The sequence below is a fragment of the Nuphar pumila genome, chromosome 13, assembly GCF_984573655.1.
Source record: "Nuphar pumila chromosome 13, dmNupPumi1.hap1.1, whole genome shotgun sequence".
NCBI lineage: Eukaryota > Viridiplantae > Streptophyta > Magnoliopsida > Nymphaeales > Nymphaeaceae > Nuphar > Nuphar pumila.
Window position 1 is genome coordinate 76,219,598 of NC_143261.1, and position 7,018 is coordinate 76,226,615.

Here is a 7,018-nt window from a genome sequence, read left to right on the forward strand (position 1 = left end):
ACATGAAGCAGGCAAGAGGGGGGGGGGGGGGGAGCATCGAACGCTCAACACTCCCCATCTCCTCTCCCCATCGCCTCTCCTCTTCCCCCCACCACCTCTTTCAAGTCATCGACGACCCAGCCACCTGTCGGCGCCGACGCTTGCCATCGCTGTCACCCGCCGTCACCGGCACCCGCTACCTACCTCCGTCCGTCACCATCTGCCTCCGTCGGCGACCTCCAGGTGAGTCCCTCTCTCCCTCGTCTTCCTGTTTCCCCCAAGAGAGGGGAAGGCTAACCCCTCCCCCTGCAGCCTCGTCAGGAGGAGGGGGGGGGGCTCCCGGCAGGGGGGTTTCGCCCCCCTGCCTTTCGATTTTCCGGCAGGGGGCAAGCCCCCTGCCTTTTGGTGGCTTCCGGCAGGGGAGTTTCACTCCCCTGCCTTGTACTTTCCGGCAGGGGGCGAGCCCCCTGCCTTTTGTTGTTTGGCAGGGGGTTTCGCCCCCTGCCTTATGCTTTTCGACAGGGGGCGAGCCCCCTGCCATATGTTGTTTGGCAGGGGGTTTCGCCCCCCTGCCTTATGCTTTCCGGCAGGGGGCGAGCCCCTGCCTTATGCTTTCCGGCAAGGGGCGAGCCCCCTGCCTTATGTTGTTTGGCAGGGGGTTTCGCCCCCCTGCCTTATGCTTTCCAGCAGGGGGCGAGCCCCTTGCCTTATGTTGTTTGGCAACGGGTTTCGCCCCCCTGCCTTATGCTTTCCGGCAAGGGGCGAGCCCCCTGCCTTATGTTGTTTGGCAGGGGGTTTTGCTCCCCTGCCTTATGCTTTCCGGCAGAAGGCGAGCCCTCTGCCTTATGTTGTTTTGCAGGGGGTTTCGCCCCCCTGCCTTATGCTTTCCGACAGGGGGGCGAGCCTCCCTGCCTTGTACTTCCCGTCAGGTAGGGGGCGAGTCCCCTGCCTTGTGTTGTTTGGCAGGGGGGTTTCTCCCCGTGCCTTGTATTTTCCGGCAGGGGGGGGGGGGGCGAGCCCCTGCCTTGCATTGTCTGGCAAGGGAGCAAGGCCCCAGCCTTGCTGCCTCTGTCCTTCCTAATGCAGGGAGCTGAGCTCCCTGCCTCCCCTAGCTTTGGGGTCCGGTACCGCTGCGGGTCTTACCGGACCCATTCCTCGTAGTATTATGGCATATTCATCCTTTTGGCCTTGCAGGTTGCACCACGGAGCTTTCTCGTGTTTCGCGGCCCGAGACAGTGATCACTTACGCTCGCAAGCGGATAAACCCCGCACACCTTCTAGGTAGGGGTTTGCGTAAAAAGGAACAAGAACAATGAACTGCTAAAAATAAAGGACTTAACCGATAAATTAAAACATCTACATATAATATATATGTACGTTCTTTCCTGCACTTTATTTTTCCTGCACTTTACTTGTCCTGCACTTTACTTTTCCTGCACTCACTTTTTCGTTGCCATCGCGCTATATGTGCCAAGGCTTTCCTTTTTATGTACTTTTCCTTATTGCCTTTTACTTCCAGGAAGCGGTTTCGCGATCCTGGTCCCGTTTTCTTTTTGTACTTTACTTTTTCGCTGTTGTCGCGCTATATGTGCCAAGGCTCTTCTTTTTGCACTTTCCTTTCTTGTTTTTGCTTTCAGGACGCGGTTTCGCGATCCTGGTCCCTGTTGATTTCATTCGTCGTTGCTTCCGCTATTTCATACATATATATGTCGCTCTTCCTTTTTTTATTGTCATAGACTCAACCCTGCCGTGGATTGGTAGGGTTCGACAGCAGAGCTTAGCCTTGCGTAAGAGTTACGAAATGAGACACTGATTTATAATACACCAAAAAAGGTCTCAGGCGCCTTCACAGGCAAGATGCTCATTTGGGTCTAATGGACCAGGGCATGAAGAATGAGGCAGCGGTTGAGAAACCCCCGTCGCGCTCAATTCGACTCAGTTTCGCCAAGAGAGAGGACGAAGGGTACCAACTCCAATGGACAGGCCATTAATGGCTATTTACGGGAAAAGGACTCGGCTTCCCCGGTCATCAGAGGTTAGGGGAAAGAGGCTGCACTAGATAGCCTAACACTTCTGCAGAAGTTGGATGCATCCCTACTGGGCCTTTAGGGGCTTGCTCTCTCGACCACCGGTCGCCTCCTTAGGATAGGATTCAGTCAGTCAACCGAGGTAATTTAAGATACATGGCATAATAAACCCTCGGATTGGTCTCGACTGTTTCGGCTCGTGTGTCATGTACGTACCCACATGGCCGGTTAACAAGTGATAATCAAATTAAGCATGCTCACCCTTCAGTTGTTGTTTTTGTACACTTGCGGTATTACGTGCTAGCATATTGGTGAGTTTTCCTGTATATTATATTATTGCTGTCGTGGTATGTCTAACTGCTTTACCTGTTAGTTGTTCTTGTTCTTTTTACACTCCTACTAGTTTTTCGCGAGACTAGCCCATTTTATGGGCAGGTGATGTGTAGCGGCGACAGGCAGTCAACGGTGCATGCGACGTGGCTCGAGACTATACTTTTCCTTCCAGACTTCTGGCTATCGTCGCAGGGTTTTTGAATTTTGGGTTTTTGTTTTAAACTGGGGGGCTGGGCCCCCTGTTGATTTTCCTTGTATAATGACTTCTTATTAAGAATGTAGTACTCTTTTTAGCCGTCTGCTATTTATCGCCATGGTCATGTTTGAAGTGCCGAGCTAACGTGCCTGGGATTTACAAAAAACTTGATTTTTAAACTAGAAAGATATTTTTTTTGAAGACTTTTCAGAACAACGGAGTTCGCGCTTTCAGGGAACTCCTTCATAAAAACTTTACTTGTCAAGTTAAGAAATTTTGGGGCGTTACAAGAGCTCACATATATCAATATACACTATTGCTATCAATTTAGAGGCCTTTCTACCTTTAGAAAAAGGTTTTCTAGTCATTTTTCTAGATATGCATGGTTTATATTTTTTTAAGATTTACATTTTTAAGTAAAGGTAATAACCTCATGATAATTATTCTTTTTCATTTTATTAACATTCACATGCCCTAACCTTAAATGTCATATATATGCATACACATTTGATGCAAAATCAATGTACTCAGAAACTATAATTGTTTTATTCATTAAAGAAGTTACATATAGATGAAAAAGGTCATGGTTAGCATCATAGTGACCCCTGAGTTTCACTTTCTCAAGTTCAAAATGTGACCTTATCATCATAAAAACGAATTTTGAAGCCTTTTTTGACAAAATCTACTACAAATAAAATAGTCTTTCTTGTGGAAGGTATATATAATACATTAGTCAATAGTAGACTGATCTCTTCAAAGTGAAGCCTATGGGTTTCTATCCCGACCATATCATTGCAGGTGTTATTTTCTATATACACCATGTAGTCACCTGGCTTAAACTCCTTCAATTTCACAAGCTCTTCCATTGTCTTGACAATGTGTCATGTCTTCTATGAGTCTATTCACCATCTTGGGAGGTCGTCATCTGTGATTAGTGACTCAGATACTATGCAACTCACTTCACACTCTTATATTGTTTGTTTTGATGGATTTTCCTTCTTGGATATGTTCAGAGAGTCCTTATTGAAATCTCAGGTTTTACACAAGAAAAGTAAGAACCCTTTTATTATTGCTCATGGATTCTTGTTTTGCATATGACACCCCTTGAAATTCTTCTTGAATTTCTTAAAGATTGGGCCCTTGCCAATACTCAAGAAATATGCTTGTGTGTTCATAACTTCTCCCATCTTATCTTTGTTCATATACTCTTACTCAAGAGTCAGACACTATAAGAAAATTGGTTATTGCCGATGATATTTATCGTCGATAATATATGATTTATGGTACCCAATAACATAAACAATGATAAATATTATCACCTGTGTCGTCAGCTTTTTATGGCCGTTTATATTACTAACTTTGATGATATTTATAAATCATCATGTACTTGAAAATAAATTTGACGATATGATATAGTCAGTATAAAACGGTCGACTCTAGAATGTTGTCGGTAATAGTAATTAAATGTGATATTTATCATCAGATATACTAATTAAAACCAATGATAAATATTGTTGCCTATATATTAAAAGTCAACGATAATTATCATTGTATATATATTGAAAAGTTATATATGTTCAAATAGCCAATGATAAATATTGTCGGTTATATTAAAAAAATCAAAGATAAATATCGTCAGTATTAACTTTGATATAGTTGACGACAAATATCGTTGGCAAAAGTCTCTTTTTAAAAAAAAATTATATTTTTACTGGCACGGTTCTTTCATGGAATCATGCGAATTTGCATAGAACTACCACATAATTTGATAGAAATTCACTCAATTAGAAAGAAAATTGCATAGAATCACGTGAATTTGTCATAAAACTTTTGCATAGTTTGACAAAAAAAGGCTCAATTAGAAGGAAAATCACATGGAATCGTGCAAATTTGCAAAGAACCTCTGCATAGTCTAAATGCAATGCTTAAAGTTGTCTCTATTTTTTTGGTATAATGATGTGCATTAAAATTCATGTTTTTTTATTTAGTCTACATAGATTCAGAGTAGAGATAACCTCAAAAGATCCTATGAACATAGAACAATGGAAGAAAAAATATAGATATCACACATTCTGGTCTTTCAACAGCGATTTATAGTATTGTCAGGCTTTTCTACAGCGATTTATAGTGTTTTTGGGCCTCCAACGAGCCCCACAACGTTTTATAGTGTTATCCAGCCTTCCAACAAGGAGCATGTCAGAATCAAGATGTGGATGTCAAGTGAGAATGGTGTTGTGCAACTCAAATAACATAGAATAATAAGGGTCTGGTTTTTAGTTAAAATGGGGAATGAAATGACAATAGAAATCACTGAAAATTTACAGAAATAAACTAGACTCAATAACGAAGACATCATTTTTTACGGATTTAGAATATGACCTTGGCCATAATGAGGATGAAAATTTCAAAAAAGAGAAAAGAAAAAAAATGGAACCACGACCAATCACAGGAGGAGGGAGTGAAACCCTTACTCTGATCGGCGAAGTTGATGGATTGCTCGAACTCTAAGTTGTGGATATGGTGATTGAGGGTGGAGAAGAGGTCTTGTAAAGCAACAGAGGGCTCAGGCTGAGAAAGAGACCGGTGGTGGCTGGAAAGAGGTCATCGGCGTTGGCAACAGTGGTAGACGGAGGGAGCTTAGAAGAGAGAGAGGGCAAAGATAAAGAGGGATGTGAGGTTTTTAGGAGGAAACAAAACTAAAGAGGGAGTCCTCTTGAGGGTGAAAATCTAAAATTTTAACATCAACGATGATATTTATCATCGGTTGTTTATTAAGAGCAACGATAATTATTGTTGGTTTTAGATTTATATTAACAATGATAATTATCATCGGTTTTATATTTATAATTATTGTGTATTTCTAGAGTTTTTTTTTAAATTTTATCATACAGATGCGCTCTAGATGCATGATTTTATAGAAACAAACTCTTTCATTTGATTATGATATATAAAAAGGATCGTTTAAGGCTTGAAAATCAATGGCTCAAATTTTTTATAAATATGCAAGCATAAAAAATCATATTTCTTGATCCAATTATGAAGATCCAATAGTCGATTCCAAGCAAGTAGACCACATCGAATGCATTTGTAGGGTTAGATTCACAAAAAAAAAAAACTATGAAAATCTCAATTCATACGAGCTTACATATTTTGTTAGTTTACATATTCCAGTTTCCCTTAATCTAGGGTAACTAAAATATATAAACTGAAATGCACCGAGATTTTTATAGCTTTTTTTTTGTTTCTAAAATTTCACCATATGGATGTGATCTATATGTATGGTTTTATAGAAACTGACTCTTGGATCATCTTATTACGATGTATAAGAAGGATCTTTTAAGGCTTGAAAATCAATGGCTCAAATTTTTTGTAAATATGCAAGCATAAATAATCACATTTCTTGATCCCATTATGATGATCCAATAGTCCATTCCAAGCAAGTGGACCATGCCAAATGCATCTCCAAGGTTAGATTTGCAAAAAAAATTATACAAATCTTGGTTTATACTAGTTTACATATTTTATTAGTTTATATATTCCAGTTTTCCTTGATACAAGGTAACTAAATATGTAAATTGGCATACACTGAGATTTTCATAGATTTTTTTATTTTTTCTAAAATTTTACCATACGAATGCAATCTAGATGCATGGTTTTATAGAAACATACTCTTGGATTGTCCAATTATGATGTATAAGAACTTAGATTTTAAGGCTTGAAAATCAATGACTTAAAATTTTTGTAAATATGCAAACATAAATAATCACATTTTTTTATCTGATTACGGATCCAATAGCCGATTTCAAGCAAGTCAACCACATTGAATGCATCTGCAGAGTTAGATTCACACAAAAAAACTATGAAAATCGCGTTTCATACTAGAGTACGTATTCTAGTTTCTCTTGATTTATGGTTACTAAAATATGTAAAATGACATGAGCTGTGATTTTTATATGTTCTTTTTATTTATTTTTAAAAATTTCATCATACAGATGCGATCTAGATGCATGGTTTTATAAAAACAGACTCTTGAATCATGGGATTACAATGTATAAGAAGGATCTTTTAAGACTTGAAAATCAATGACTCAAAAATTTTGTAAATATGCAAGAATAAAAAATCACATCTCTTGATTCGATTACGATGATCCAATATTTGATTCCAAGCAAATGGACTACGTTGAATGCATTTGCAGGGTTAAATTTGCAAAAAAAACTATGAAAATCTTAGTTTACACCAGTTTACATATTCCAATTTCCTTTGATCCAAGGTAACTAAAATATGTAACCTGACGTGCACTGATATTTTCATGATTTTTTCTAAAATTTCATTATATGGATGCGATCTAGATGCATGGTTTTATAGAAACAAACTCTTGGATCATCTAATTATGATATATAAGAAGGATCTTTTAAGGCTTAAAAATCAACGACTTGGAAATAATCAGCATGTTGATGACGATAATTATCATCGTTAATAGATT